This window comes from Equus caballus, chromosome 15 (genome assembly GCF_041296265.1).
Source record: "Equus caballus isolate H_3958 breed thoroughbred chromosome 15, TB-T2T, whole genome shotgun sequence".
NCBI lineage: Eukaryota > Metazoa > Chordata > Mammalia > Perissodactyla > Equidae > Equus > Equus caballus.
This window is the reverse complement of record NC_091698.1, coordinates 88260126-88276970: the sequence shown is the minus strand read 5'-3', so window position 1 is coordinate 88276970 and position 16845 is coordinate 88260126. Positions and strand designations below refer to the sequence as shown.

At 42.0% G+C, this 16845-nt stretch overlaps 1 long non-coding RNA gene across 1 annotated transcript in view; it reads right to left on the bottom strand.

Annotated features, from left to right (window-relative positions):
• LOC138917895 (uncharacterized) overlaps positions 1 to 16845 on the bottom strand; it is a 78971-nt gene that overhangs the window by 39051 nt on the left and 23075 nt on the right. The window lies entirely within an intron of this gene.

Here is a 16845-nt window from a genome sequence, read left to right as displayed (position 1 = left end):
GGTGGTGGTTCTGTTTCCCAGGTAAGAGCTGTGATGACTGAGGTCCCTGCTCACACAGAGAACCAGAGCTATGGAGGCCCTCCAGTCTCTTCTACTCAGTTGGAACTTGAATCCCATAATTAGCAGCATGACACACGTGCTTTTTCCAGGCATGGATTCATGGTGGAGCTGGCTCCACTTAGAAGCCAAAGAGGGGTTCAATCTGGAACAGCACTGCCTGATGCCCCCATCGGAAAGCAGCTCGTAATTGGAACTCAAGAATCAGAGAGGGAACCACACTTCTGAAATTGTTAAACCTGCAAAGGGCACCATCAATGGCTTGTCCTTAGATTGCATCTCCCACTGTGTGATCCCTGCTCTCCTAGCGTGCTCACCCCCACAGTCACTGTGAAATGGAGAATGAAAACAGTTAGTGCACAGGCTTGTTATGAGTATCCACTTAGAAAAAGAGCATGAACAAGCGCTGGTTAATGCAGTGCACCCTATCTTAGGAAGACAAGCCTGAAGATTGGCATACCCCTGACTGTTCCATCCTTACTGCTGACCTTGGACCCCAGGGACAGAGTGAGAGGGAAGGCAGGGATCCAGGACTCAGTGCATTGGTCAGGGTTCCCCAGAGAAAAAGAATCAATAGGATAGAGAGAGAAAGATGTAAGAGGAGATTTATTATAGGAATTGGCTCACACAGTTATGGAGGTGAATAAGTCCCACTGTCTGCCATCTGCAAGCTGGAAAATCAGGAAAGCTGGTGTTGGAATTTAGTCTGAATCCAAAGACAGGAGAATCAGGAGCCCTCACATCCGAGGGCAGGAGAAGATGGACATCTCAGCTCCAGAAGAGAGGGAGAATTCTCCCTTCCTCTGCCTTTCTGTTCCATCCAGGCCCCCAATGGATTGGATGATGCCCACCTTCGTTGATTTGGGTGGATGTTCTTCACTCTGTCTACTGAATCAAATTCTGATTGCTTCCAGAAACACTCTCACACACGCCAGAAATAATGTTTTGCCGGCTGTCTGGGCATCCCTCAGGCCAGTCAAGTTGACACATAAACTTAACCATCACACTCAGGATGCCCTTCAGCTTCAGAACAAAGTTCCAGCCAAGCTCTGTCATCTGCGTGTGGTTCCTGAAACAGGGAAGCACGTCTGCCTGTTGGTGCTGACTGCATTGTATCCCACTTCTAATTGTGCCCGCCCTGCCCTATTCAGGCTATGCAAGTATGTCTTAAATGAAAACCCATCTCTTTTCCCTTGACCATCCCAAACCTCCTAATTTCTCTTTCCCTCCTCTGCAGTTAGTAACTTACATCTGCTTGGAGCTAAATGACCCAGTTAACACAGCCTGGCTGGGAACACAGCTGACCGCTAAATCACAGTCCTGCACTCACTGAGTGGCCCTCGCAGCTCGGGGGCTATCACACATTGCATCATTTTCTACTCTGTTCCAAGTTTAAGTTGCTAGGTCAGGAACTCAAGAGGCTGGTGGGCCCTGGAGCCCCCAAGGGCAGTCAAGATCACTTAAGTATGACCTCACCTGTCACACGATTCATCTTCCCCTAGGCCTGGATGGATGAGCAAAAGGTTTATCTGGTTTATTAAAGGAACAATGCTTTCTCTTCTAGAGAAACACACTGAAATATTTATAGAGGAAATTACATGATTTATGAGATTTCCTTCAAAATAACATGGGAGGAGGGAGTGTGCCTGGGGTGTGGACGGAGCAGGCTGCGATTGGGTGTATCACTATGCGGACTGGGCGATGAGTGCATGGAGGTTCCCTAAAACTCTGTCTGCCTTTGTGTGTGAGCAAAACTCTCCACAATAAAATGCCACGTTTTAAGCAGCAAGTTTTGAACCTGAAAGGCTGAAGTAAATAGTCCCAAAAAAGCACATTTTTAAATTAAAAAATTCCAAGATGTGCTTGGTACTTCTCTCACTAATTCAGACTCTTTTTTACTCATTGTTTAACCTGGTTTTTACTTCCATGGTTCATCGGAGAACTTTCTTTTAATTTATCCTAAATCTTTATTTTAAAAACAGTCCTTTCAAGACAGCTCCCAAATTGTAAGCCAGGCTGACATCAAAGACCCTTGTGGCAGCTTGTCCACAGGCTCTTCCAGAAACCTTAGCCACGAGCAGACTGTTTTCCTCGTAGGCCAATTCAGAGAATGCAACGACCCTACCATTCTCCCCATGTCCTCTTCACCCGGCTGTCCTGCTCCTCTGTGCTCAGGCAAAAGCAGAAAAGGGAGAGGGAGTGATCACAGCCACATTGGGACTCTAATCCTCCCTGCAAAATGTTCTAACTGACTCAAAAACACAAGAACCTTCTCCACTGACCCACACCCGTATATAAACTGCTGTTTGGACCCTGGGGCCACATCTCAGGTACTTCTGTTTACCGCAATATACCCAAATTATAGGCCTACTCCCTAGAGAAGGAGGCCCTCAGAAGAGCTCCTGACAAACCCGATTCTGTCAAATCATAGAAGAGGCCTTGCCATCTCGCTCCAAGTCTTTCTTTCCAAGCCTAGCTACCCACTCAATCCCACCAGATCGCTACCCCGCACCTACACAGTCTCTATGCCTTCCTGTTCTCGCTCTAGCACTTGTTAGCCATGAGAGTCACTGTCTATCGAGATCACCCCATCCAGCAAACATAACTTTACCACGATTGGTTTGTATAGAAAGTAATTGGGATTTTAGTCAGAGAAATGAGTACATGCATAGGCGTACAAGCCACACTGCCTTGGGAGAGCCTGACAGTTTCTACTCACTTAGAATCAGCACCAACAACCCCTCAGCCCAGCCACTCCACCCCATTCCCTGATGCCACCGGGACCACCATGAGCACAACTCAGAGCAGCTACAGTGAAAACGGACCTCGCTTCTGAGCCCTCTTTCTCTTTGTCTCAGTGAGCATGAGAAACGGCTTTCAGAAGTGTGCATGAAGGGAGCACCACCAGCCCAGTGCCCCGGGCACTCCAAACCCAGAGCCAAACAAGGGCAGCGGCAGAGTACTTTCAGAACAGAAGAGTAAAAGACAGAGAGCTGCCCCTGTCCAGGGATAAAGGACTCGTGTCCCCCAGCAGATCCGTTCTCCTTCTCCCCCGTCACATATTCCCCAACTGACCAAACTATGAAATGGAGAAGCCGGGACGGAAGACGGAGCTGGAATCAGGTAGGATATGGTTGTTGGAAACACGGGGTACCCTTGCCTTTTTCACATCTCCTCCAGGAAAGGCAAACCTCCTGTCCACAAGCAGCGCCTGAGCCGATTAGGCTCAGCAATGCTATTTGGTGGGACACACACATCCTGGGATTCTGGGCAGGAAACAGCTTCCTGCTATTTCTTCCACACAGATTTTTTTGCACTACATTTTACATCCACCTGGCATCATACCAGGTTGAGATGAACAAGAAGAAACACAGCTGGACAATCACTGTCCCGTGGGGTCTATCTTCTTGGGTGCGTGGCCTTCAAGACTCAGCCCACTCGAACTCAGCAACAGCCTCTGTCTTGGATTCTTACCAACTGCCGAATCTTTATGACACGGGCCTGGTTGACAGTGAGCAAAGTTAATTAGCCTTCCAGTGACTTGGGGTTTCTACCAGGAAGTGGGTGTATACTATTGAGAATCCTGCACTAGGCTTTGGTGACCTCCATGCCAGAGGAAGCCTTTCATCCCACCAAAGGAGTCAGGCTACTCTTCCCAAGGTCAGCTGCAGCACGCCCAGGGGGTCCTTCCACAGCCCTCTCACTGCATACTAAACCAACTTCACTGGCAGCAGGCAGCCACTCATTCCCTCCAGACAATTTGGAGCCATTCCAGTCGGTAAGGATAGGGACACGTAAGCAATATCTTGGGAACACTTTCAATGCTTTCTAGAGAAGGCAAGACCGACATTACTACAAGAGCCAACTGGTACATCTGAGACATAACTTTAGGCAAGATCATGCCCCCTCTACTCCTAAAAGAGCTTGACCAAGTGAGGGAGGTAGGATTTTTTCCCTAATTTTTTAAAGATGTGGCAGCTAAGATTCCAAACATTAAGTCACTTTAAAGTTTTAAAAAATAGTAGCCATTTAATAAATATTTAGTTAATTAATTGACAAATGAAAATAAGGCAATCAGACAGATACATCTTCTTGGCTTCCCCTCTTCTCTAAGGGTCTCAACCTCTAGATGTAAGACATGGTTAGTATGAAACTCTTTAATCAGGGTGACTTTATCCGACCCCAGGAGAGGTTCTACTTGTTTCTGAAAACTATCAAAAGAGTGTTCAGATTATATCCCAGAAAGGGCTTTTCCGATCTCAGCCCTACTGGCTGGAGGCCCCTCCCATCAAGAGCTTTACACAGGCCCTCCTTAAAATTAGGATCCTAAGTTCCTGGTGGGGATGAGTCCTTTCATGTTCACTTTCTTCTGACTAAGCGCCCAGCCAGCTGCAAATGCAAGTTTGCTGCATGTTCCCCCCCTTAATGGAACTGGGCTTAATAGACAACAGGCTGCCAGCAGCCATGTCTATTGTCCTCAGGGAGGATCAGAGACAGTACCTCAGAGGTGTGTTACCAAATTGGAGATTAAGTATGGGTCCCTAAATTACTGAAATTATTATTACATTGGACACTGATTCCAATTTTACCAACTTTACCCCAGCCCCACCAAGGCCCTCCACTGCAGCACTGAGGAGTGACATAAGAAATGAGAAACCTGGGCATTTCTGACGTTCAGAACCTGAGTGTCACTTCGGGTGTCTCAGCGAGACAGACAGAATGTCACCTCAAATGCTACACAATTGTTCTTACATTTTTCAAGGAATACTTCCACTATGTCACTGGAGCCTCACAACCACGCTATGAGAAGGGTGCGGTGGGGATGGTACCTTCACTGTGTACACAGCGATCCTGCAACATCAGCATCACTCAGCAAGACATGAGTCACTGACAGAGGCAGGTCCAAATTCTGATGTTGTCTCCCCCTCTCCCTGCTGGTGATCGCTCTGGCACTCACTGCCACTGGTTCTTGTGCCCAGTACACTCCTCTGGGACCCCTATGAACTGAGAGGTCAGTAAGATATCTGCCTTTGCCTCTTTCCCCACTTTTCTCTTTTCACTGTCCTTCTCCCTGACACCATGAGGAGCTCCCAGGAATGAGGCCAGGTCTGCGAGGGGCAGTCCTTGCCTGCAGCCCACCTCCTGAGCTGTCTGGGGAGAGCGCCACTTAACACGTTCATAGATTAGCTTGGGGAGGATTACCTTCATGAATGCCTCACTCACAAACATAGTATTTTTGTCCTTTTTTCAAAGTCTTCTTATAGGTCCTTTAAAAGAATTTTTCTCCATTTGCGTTTTATGCATTCTTCATTAGATTAATCCTTACATATCTTGCAGAGATTTTTTTTGGATATTGCAAAAGGCTTTTTATTTTCTTTTAAGTCTTCATGTTTATTTCTTCCTATGTAGAAGAACACTATGCATTTTTATGTCATTTGGTTTTACAACTGCACTCTCTTATTGTTGCTCATAGATTTTTTATTCTAGTGGCTTTTATAAAAAGATAGGAGTTTTGTATCTTCCTTTTTTAATCAACTTGTGTGTGTGTGTGTGCGGGTGTGTGTGTGTCTTTGTTTGTATGTGATACTTCATCGACCAGGACCTCCATACCTTTGTGAACTATAGTGCTTTCGGTAATTTAAGTTGTTTCTTTTTCTTGGCTTGGTCAGTCCGGCTAAAGACTTGTCAATTTTGTTGATAATTTCAAAGAAACAACTTCTGCTTTTGTTTATATTCTCTATTGTTTTCCTATTCTATTTTTCATTAATTTCTTCGAATCTTTATTGTTTCCTTCCTTCAATTTGCTTTAGGTTTAGTGTGTTTTTTTCAATGTCTTAAGATGGAAGATTAGATTATCGACTTAAGATTTCTTCTTTTTTTATTACTATATGCATTCAAAACTATAAATTTCCCTCTAAGCTCTGCTCTAAGTTTTGATATGTGTGTCTTCGTTTTCATTCATCTCAAAGTATTTTCAAATTTCCCTTCAGTTGTTTCTTTGATCCATTGGGCATTAAGAGTGGGTTAATTTCCACATACTTGTGAATTTTTATTTTTGGTTATTGATTTGCAATTTCATTCTACAATGATCAGACAATATACTTTGTGTGAGTCTAATTCTTTTAAGTTTATCAAGGCTTTTTCCATGGCCTGCCCTGTGGTCTATCCTGGAGAATGTTCCACGTGCACTTGCGAAGAGTGTCTGTTTGGCTCTTGTTTCTTTAGATGTCCACTAGGTCTACTTGGTTTACAGTATTGTTCAAGTCTTCTGCTTCCTTGTCAGTCTTCCACCTAGCTGTTCTATCCTTATTGAAAGCAGAGTTCTAAAGCCTCCAACTATTATTTTTGCATTGTCTGTCTCTCCCTGCAGTTCTAACATGGCGCTTCACGTATTTGTGGGCTCTGTTGTCAGGTGTTCATGTGTTCATGGTTATATCATCATGACAGACTGACGCTTTTATGATTATAAAATGTTCCTCTTTATCTCTATTAACATTTTTTTGCCTTTTCTTTGTCTGATATTAGTAATAGCCACTCCTGGTTTCTCATGGTTGATGTTTGCATGATACATCTTTTTCCATCCTTTTACTGTCATCCTATTTGTATCTTTGAATTTCCATGCATCTCCTGTAGACAGCATATAGTTGGATCATGACTTCTTTTTTAATCCAGTCTGACAATCTCTGCCTTTTGATTGGATTGTTTAATCCATTCACATTTAATGCTATTATGGTTATAGTTGACTTTATGGTTGCTATTTTACTTTTTGTTTTCTATACGTCTCATGTCTTTTCTGTTCTTCTATTCCTCCTTTACTGCTTTCTTTTGCATCAAGCAAACATTTTCCAATGAAATGTGTTAATTCCTTTAATGACTTTTTTCACCATTTTTTGAAGTTATTTTCTTAGTGATTTCTTTAGGGCTTATCATATAAATATTAATTTATCAGAATCTATTTCAGATTTATACCAATTTACAGTGAGACATAGCGATGTTGCTGCTATATAATCCCATGCCTTCTTCCCCTTGTTGTGCTAGTATTGGTATATGCATCACATCTAGATATGCCACAAAACCAAAAGTACATTGTTATAGTTTTTACTTTATATAATTTTATGTCTTTTAAAGAAGCTCAAAGAACAAAGGAGAACAAGTACTTATTCATAGAGTTTGTTATGTTAACTTTCTTATTTGCCATTTCTGGTTCTTTGTTCCTGTGAATTCAATTTACCAACTAGCATCATTTCCTTATTCCAACACAGCTTTTCTTTCACCTATCTCCTTGCACTTGTTTTGTCAAATATATAGCATTTCTCTGTGTTAAAGGCCTGACAATGCAATTATATACATATTGTTTAACACAATTGCTTTTTAAGTCAGTTAAGAGAAGAAATATGTTTTTATACTTTCTTTTATAATTACATAATTATCTTTACTATTTGTTCTTTTCATGTATGTTCAAATTACTGTCTGAAGTCATTTGTCTTTATTCTGAGGAACTTCGTTTAGTATTTCTTGCAGGTCTGCTAGCAACAAATTCTTTCAGATTTTATTTATATGGGAATGGTTTTATTTTACCTTCATTTTCAAAAGATTGTTGTCCTGGATATAAGAGCCTTCATTGACAGGTTTGGTTTTTGTTGTTGTTTTTCTAGCACTTTGAATATGTCATCCCACTGACCTCTGGCCCGTATTGTTTCTTATGAGAAGTTAGTTGACAATATTATCAAGGTTTCCCTCTATGTGATGAGTAAACTTCTCTTGCTGCTTTCAAAATTTTCTTTATCTTTCAGATTTTTACTATGATGTGTCTGGGTGTGGATCTCTTTCTGTTTATCATATTTGAAATTTGTTGAGCTTCTTAGTTGTATAGATTAATGGCTTTCATCAAATTTAGGAAGTTTTCAGCCATGATTTCTTCAAATATTTTTCCTGCTCCTTTTTCTCCTCTCCTTCTGATACTCTCATTACACATATATGTCCCACATTTCTCTGAGACTGTTTATTTTTCTTCATTTTTTTCTCTCAGTTATTCAGATTGCATAATCTCTATTGATCTATCTTTAAGTTCACTGATTCTTCCTTCTGCCAACTCAAATCTACTGTTAAGCACCTCTAGTAAAATTTTCATTTGTTATTGTACTTTTCACCTTCATAATTTCCATTAGGTTCTTTTTAATCATTTCTCTTTATTGTTATTCTCTACTTTCTGAGACATTGTCATTATATCTTCCTTCCTTTACTTTTTTAAGCATAGTGTCCTATAGTTCTTTGGACATACTTATAATAGTTGCTTTGAAGTCTTCATCTGCTATGTCTGACATCTGGGCCCTTCACGGGCAGTTTCTATGGCCTGCTTTTTTCCAATATGGGTCACCTTCTTCTATTTCTTTGCATGTCTCATAATTTTTTGTAGAAATCTAGACATGTTAGATAATATATTTTAGCAACTATGTATGCTGATCTCCTCTCTCTGGCACTTGTTGCTGCTGTTTGCCTGTTTGTTTGATGAGCTGGCTGGATTATTTTAATGGTCTACTTCCCCTAAGAATACAGCCTCAGATGTTACTGCTCAGAGGGTGCAGACTTGGGGATGCACACCATCACTGAGGGTTGGCAGTGATTTTATTAATGTTCTCCTTGTCTCTTTCCCTGATTTCTCTGTTAAGTTGACTGTCTCCACCGGTATCATGTCCAGTTATTAACCTCCACTAATTGCTAGCTGATTGCTCTATTATTTTTGACAATGCCCTGGGGCATAAATTGCTCCACAGTCTGCTGCAATTAAATTTGGGTCCCTGTGCAGGGGTAATCTTTGAGGCCAGTCTTTGAGGTTTGTGTCAACCTCAGGAGGGTTCTTCTTAGCTATCTCTTTCCATAGTTCTCTCTGGTAAACTTCTAGATAGTCTAAGGTTTAGCTTATTGCTCTAATGGAGCTACCCATCTCCTCTTAATTGCTTATCACCAAAATCTCCATTGTTTCTAAAAGTGCTGCTGGGCTTGAACTTCCTCACACTATGGTACAAATAAAGTCAGTTCTCCTGGGGAGAGCTTCAGAGCTCTTTATTCTTATGGCCTACCTTTCTTCTTGAGCAACAAATCTCTACCACTGCTCCACAGCTGGGGAGGGGTATAGTGGCCTACCTCTCTCAGAGTCACACACCTGCTCCATGAGCTTTGCTAGTGTCACCCTGGGTTGGGGCAGCACCCCCCAGTCTTTGTGGCTTGCCTGGGGTAGATTTTCTGCCTACAAGTTGGGGCTGGGTAGACAAAGAGAGCCCCATACCTCTCAGTCACTCTTGCCTGGAATAGAGACTCTGAAACACAGACATGGGACTGCAGCATAGGATTAGAAGTGCTGGTAGACACCCCCCCACCCTATCCCAGGAGACACCATAGCCTCCAACTGACAGCTGTGTAAAGATGGAGCCTGGGCTCTTGGCTGCATTTGCCTGGAGGGCATGTCCATCACCGTGAGCTAGAAGAGAGGGAAGGGAGGAGCGAATTGTGGCATAAATGCCACGGACTCTTACTGCTCTTACCAAATCCAGTAAATCTTCTTGAATGAATATTTCTTCCTCTGCTGTATGTCCTGAACACAATTTCTAGAGACTGAATTTTTTTTTAAATATATATAATTTTCACCAGTTATGTTTTCTTGTTGGGGAGAGGGTCCATGGAGCCCCTACACCACCATTCTAGAAATCATCTCACCATAAGTCGTTCTTGAGTTCCTAGAAGTACGTGGATAACCTGCCCCGTGGGCTACTGGTGGCAACTTGGATCCTGGACAATTGAGAACAGAGATAAGACAAGAAGAGGGAGAGATTTAAAAAAAAAATCAACAATGTGGGGAAAGAAGAGAAGAGAGGAAGAGAGAGGAAAGGAAGAAAAGAGAAAAGGTGGGCAAGAGGTCTGTCTAACCATAATGTTGATCATATTGCAAGAATAAAAATTACTTTGGTTTCTATCAAAGGCAACATTAGACACAATTTTGAGGTCTGCAGACTTGGTCTTTGGCAGCTCTGCCTTCCATCTGTGAACTTCTCCTCATCCTTAGGAGCCTCCAGGTAAGGGGACTCCTTCTCTGGTCTTTTCTCTCCCTCATATTGCCCTTCTCGGCTAGGTGTTTAATTTCTAGAGGAAGTTGGCAGCCCTTAATTCACGCTAAAGAAGGTGTCACAGGCTGGGATCTGCGTAATGTGAGATCTTGCTAGCGGAATTTGCCTTTTAACAGGGAAAACCCTATTCATCCCAAAGCTAAAAATCCTCTAACTAAGGAACCTAAGGATTCATCACCAGGTCAGCCCCGGAGATATTAGTCCAAAGAGAAGGGAATCTTCTAGAACATTAACCAAGGCTGTTTCATGTGTTCCTGAGGCATCAAGAGCCAGATATTGTGGCTAAAGAATTTCTGATGTCCACAAATCTGAGGAAGCACACTTTCTCAGTAAGCACTGCCCCTCTCCATTTTGTTAATGATAGCCAGTGTCAAATATGCTGTATGCAAACAAAAGAGCCATCAAGCCCAGCTCTATACAGCTTGCCCACAGAGGGCTCTGTGCCTCAGGCTGAGGTATAATCTCTGGGAGAGAAAGAAGTGTCTGTGTTGCATCTGTTGCGACAAGTCAGGACTGTATCAGGTGAGTGCCAGGTGTGGATATTGGGTTATACTGTAATCTGGCAGCATTTGGTAGCAGACAAGCCAGTGAAGGGAGTACAGAAAGATAGCAATGGCTGTACCAATAGTGATGCCAAAGCAGGACTGGAAAGGAAGAAATAAGTGCTAGAGAAAGGCACAGGCTATGGACTCCCAAATCTCAAGCAAATGTGGCTTAATCCTTATCCTTCTTGGTGGCTTTCTTAGGCATCTCTGCGTCATCTCAAAGGTCAGCCGAGTTTTTGGTCAATCTAATGTTGACCTCCTCTGTGATCCCATACTTGGGAGAAAGTTATATTCTCTAACAATCCACTAAGTCACTATCCCTAAGAAGCCTTCCTTGAATTTTTTGGCGGTTGGGCTTCTCTGTCTCTTTGCCTCCCATTGTATTCCATTTCACTCAAAATGGGCAAGAAACAATGGAAGATTCCCCCAGATACCCATTCTAGAGTAGAGACCTCCATCCCTGCCCTTCTTCTTCAATCCAATCAGCAGACTGGAATTTGGAACTTTGAACCCTTCACAGGAACAAGGGCTAACTCATCTCCCCATCTCTGGGCCAAAGGGTTTCACTAAAATCTATGGAGAATTATGAGAAAGTAGCAATCTCTGGATACCAAGCAACAGAGTTGACTCCTCCCATCTGTCCCATAAAGTGAGCTCCATAAGCACAGGAATTTCTGTCTTGTTCACTGCTGTCTCTCTAAGTCCCAGCACAGTCCTAGAACATAGTCAGTGCCCAAATATTGATTGATTGACTAAATAAAGGTGTTCTTTTGCAAAGAGAGATGATCTTTTCACAAAGGACAATTCACACTTGTCATCAATAAAGTCAGCAGCTCAGGAGTACCTGGGATTGGCTCAATTCCTTGCCAAAATACCTCCCCAAATTCAACCACTCTCTCGTGGTGCTTTATACCTACTCATCCTAATCATTTCTACACACCCTCCAAATGTTCTCTGGTCAATGAGAGCTGAGTTATCACATCCTTTTAAAGTCCGCCTCACAATCCCTAGCACCACGCAACTAAAGTCAACATAAAGACTACTTTAATTTATATGAAAGGATATGAGAGGCTATTGTGTCAGTTATAGGGCCAGGTTCTGGAGACTAAATGAAACATCCAACTGCAAGCTGAAGTTGGCTTTCATATAGACTTGCCTTTGCTCACCAGTCTGAGGCTCCACACTGTATGTGTGTGTTGAGAGAAGGGCAGAGAGAAAGGGAAGGAGGAGGGAGGAGAGAGGAAGAGAGGAGAGAGAGAAAGAGAATGAAGAGAGAACAGGAACTGGAATGAAGAACCTCCTCATCTTGCACGTAAGATTCTTTGACATCATCACCCTTCAGCCCCTTCACCTGTATAGATTCCTGTTTCATCAGCATCAGATGGTGAGGAGTGAAATCAGATAGAGACAAGCTCAGTTTCTTGTGTATTCAGTAATGGCAGCTCTAAGACAAGAGAATGAAACAGAAGTAAAATATTACTTCTCCCAGAAGAACAGGAAGCTCTTGGCACAAATTCAGCAGATATCACCACCAGCCACACCTCTAATAGGTGGGGACCTAAGGCCTTTGGTCCAGGCTTGGTTGCTGTGGCCTCAGAAGATACAGCTGAATGTCTTAATAGAAAATCAAAATCAAGGATTACTATCCAAAATTGGACTGACTGGATGGGGTCAGTTTGTATATCTGAAATTCTCAAGGGAAATTTAGTTAAATAGAAGAGGAACTTTTGTCAATTACTTTTGAAAAAAGCCACCATAGAAACAGACCAATGCCCGGTCATTCTCCTGGAGGGAAAAACAAAACTTCAAAGAGTGCCGCATGACTCACATGACAAGGCCCGGAGTCCACAGTCTGACATTCAAGGCCACCAGGATCAACCTCTAACCCCTTCCCAGTCTCATCTCTCAATACTTGTACATAATGCTTCTGCCACTTGAGAGTACTTGCTATTCCCTCATAATTAATCCCCTGTGATCCCCTACCACTCTCTGGTTCACACCATACCTTTCAGCTGGAGACCCACTTCCTCTCCATTTGCCTGTGACCAAGTTATACCCATGCCTCAAGGCGCATCTCAAATGCCACCTCCGTTCTGAAGATACCGCCTGTAACTCCCCAAAAGGGCAATCTCTCACTCCTCCTCTAAACACCACATCTGGACAGTCACTCACCAAACTCTAGAGTATGAGCAATAATAATAATAGCAGTAGAAGCAGTACCTTACAATAAAACCAGCTAATAAATATTAAATCCCTACTATTTGCCAGGCACAACATTAAGTACTTAATATTCATTGACTCATTTAATTAATGATTTTCATATATGTTTTATTTCCTCTAATCCTTGATGGCAGGCTTCAGTCTAAATGATCTTTCTCTGCTATAATCCTTAGCATTATGCCTAGACAGAGTAAATGATCAATAAATGCTTATTGAATATAAATGAATTAATGTATAAATGCATGAACGTCTGAATAAATAAATGAATGAGTGAATGAATGAAGCAAAATGACCTCTATTTATAGGCAGAATTTGAATTTCTATAGACCATTGGGCTGGGCTCCTGGATTTGTATTTGTATTATCTGAGTCCCTTTTCACTCTGGACCAAACTGCAGAGCCTCACATAGCAAATCACAAAATGCCTGCAGCCATGATGTATGAATGGGGAGCCTTTTGCATAGGATCATGAAGAGGATTCCTATCATCTTATTCTCTAAATCACACCCACCTCTTCAACAAACTAGAAAACAGTACAGCAAGCTCCGACCTTTTCTTTCCTGGCCCACTCTCCCAGCTCTGGCACTGAGAACCTTCATGCTTCCCTGTCCCACAGGAAATGATGAACTAATTTAAACATACGCAGATGTATCTGAGTATGTATCCCCTTCAAAGGTTGCTTACAAGGCTTAGAGTGCAATGCTTAACTCAAAAGAACTGTGGGAGCGATTTCAAACATCAGTAAGGAGAGAAGAAGGCATAATCAGAATTTATTGCATATCTAGACTCTGTCCAATATTCTACATGTATTATTTCATTTAATTTGCATCGTTATATTAAATAATTATCATAATAATAGTATATTATATGCCAGGTACACTTTTAAGAATTTTACATATATTATCTCATTTAATGCTCCCATCAACACCAAGAAAAAAGTATCATTTTTATCCCCATTTAAGAGATGAGAAAACAGCCACAGAGAGTTTATGTAATTTGCCCAAGTTAGTAAAGAATAGAGCCAGGATTCAAATCCAGTCCTTAGAAGTTTACTCTACATTTTCTAAGGGTAGAAGTTTCCAAAATCTACACATAAAGAAACTCCTTCTCAGAGAAAACACCATGCCCAAAGTCATATACTTAGTAAATACAAAAGTTAGAATTCAAGTTCCATTGTTTCAATTTCAAAGCGCATGCTTTTTACTGAACCTTTCAGTTTAGGTGATCATTTAGGGCAGCAAAGGTATCCTTTATGGAGCTTCTCAACTCGAAATGCATGTGCCTTTAATAGGCCATCCCTGAGAATGAATGTGATCCTACTGTGTCCTACTAAACTTCCCCAGGCTGAGTTCTGCTCCAACCATTTCCCCGCTCTAGCCTCTTCTGTCCATGGTGCTGAATTTAAAGACCAGCGTAGTTGGCATAAAGAAAAAAGAAGTAGTATAAATCTAGATTGTAAAGGATCTTGAATACTGCTCTGAACCTGGCCATTGAGAATCAGTAAAGTCTCTTCCACACTCTCTGCCTTAACCCACAAATCTCTCCTTTCTTCCAAAATCTTTAAGTCGAACAAGGTAAAATAAGTGAGGCTTCCTATTAACAAGGATTATTCAAGTCACTATCTTTTCAATTCCAAAGATTCCATTATCTGGGAGTAAATCAATGAAAAGGGAGCATGAGAAAGTATATTTCATAAATGTAAACCCAGATCCAAATAGAGTTCAAATAAAAAGGAATCAGAGACTAGAAACCCTCAAGAGGGTCTGAAGCCACTGCAAGGGGCTAATGGAGGGTGCTGAGGCTGGTGCTGAGAACAAAGGCTGGAGACAGAGTATATCTTTATATCTGGCACAGAAGTGATTTTCAAGCCATAAAAATGTTAGTTAAGGAAACACTGACATGAACTAGGGCAGGGTGGGGTGAAAAGAAGTTGGAAAATAGCAAGTGCAATTTCAAGCTTATGAGAAATGGAATTAAAGTTAAGAGAAGGAAGGCAATCTATTGTTGTCCAGAAAACAGCGAACAGCACAGCACTGCATCATTATAGTGGCAACGACCTGCTGTGTTCATTTGTCTCTGAGCTGTCTGACCTAGGAGCTGGGTGATTTATCTATTTTCCACAGCTTCAGCTGGGCCAGGCCAAGAGGATAACTTGGAGAAAGGGTTGGGGGTGGGGGTGGCGACACTCAAGCACCAAGCCAATGAACTCCATATGTCTTGTGTTAGAGAGCATGCTCATAAATCAACCAATATCACACATTTATTTCACACCTACCATAAACAAATCTCTGTGCTAGAAAGATGCTGGTCATACAAAGCTTGAAAAGGGCAGAGCCATTGGCCTTGGAGAGCTTACAATCTAGTGGCAAAGATTAAGCATGAAGAAAACAAATGAACGATATATGCTAGATAACAGCTAGAGACAAAAGAGCAAACAGAATACAGAGGTGAACTGTTGACTTTCATGTCAGGGAAGTCTTCTGAGAGGAGGTAACACCCGTATCAAACTCAAAGAGCAGGTAGGATTTACACAGGCAGAAAAATAATGGCAGTAAGCATTTGAGGACAAAGCAATTACCAAAGCCTCAGAGGCAGGAATGGGTCAATTATGTTTTAGAAAGGGTAACACTGCCTATCCAAAACCAAATTCATGACCCAGAACCTAAATACAAGACATACAGTCCCCAAACTCTCCATATCAAAGGAGGGAGCTGAGGCAGCAATGAATGCTCAAGGGTCTGTACATCAGTACTGGATTCAACCACTTTGCCAAAAATTGAATGACTTCCACTGTCAAAATTAAATTTCTAGATTTCTGGCCACAATGGGATATGCTGCTAAGGTATGGAGAAACATCCAGACGAAGCATTCTTTCACTCTATGACTCTCCCAAAAAGTTATCTGTGAAGTTATCCAGGATAGCACTTCTTCCTCAAGCTACTGTGCTCTCATCATGGTGAATAATGAAATCTGGTGGTGAGGGTTCATTCTGGCAGAAGAATAGAGAGTGCATAAGGATTCTTAGAAGTTAGACAACATATTTTTCTTCCTGTCTTGGATTCCATGACCTCATTGCTGACTTGCCATTCCAGCTAGGCATGTCCCATCCTCATTACAAGGTAGGCTACCTTATAGAGCAGCCACCACAACACAATTTACAGAGTCAGAAAACAGATTAGATGGAGAAAGGAAAGCTGAGGAACTCTCAAAGTACAAGGGAGAAAACATCTTATTTCTAATTCTAGACATAATTCTAAAATGTATCTAATTTTTCATTTACCTCATAAGGATTGAAGGGAAGAAAGTCAAGATGAAAATTAAGATGCCACATCTCAGAGATAGTGGTTTTAAAATAATATTCTTGTTTGCATTACAAAAAAAGTGACCTTGGGTATGTGGAGGCGGAGGCAAGAGCAAACATGTACTTTGCTGTTGCAAACAAACCCGCTGCAAAGGACCCATCCTGAGGGAAGACCAAAGAGGACCATGTCCTCAGGCAGACAGGGCTAAAACAAACAAAAGCAAATGAAAAGGTAGCCAGCAATTCAGTGTTATTTGACTAACGGAAATTCTAAAGAAAAAAATACAAACTTCATTCAGAAAGAAGAGTTCATCTGGATGAGTTCTGGCACATGCTCAGTGGTCTCCCGATTGCCAAATGCTGAGCATTAATATGTATGAAGCATTCATATAAGTCATCTCACTTGATGACTTCAACTCGGAGATTCCCTGATCCCTTGACTCCTGCCACCAGCACCTTCGTAGTTCTCCTTCAACATTTCCTATAGGCCATTTCAGTCTCCTTTTCAGGCCTGTCTTTCTCCTCCTCCTTCCTGATTGAAGATGTTCCCCCTGAAATTTAGCTCTCTCTTCATTCCTTCTCCATATTAAACTGAATTCCAG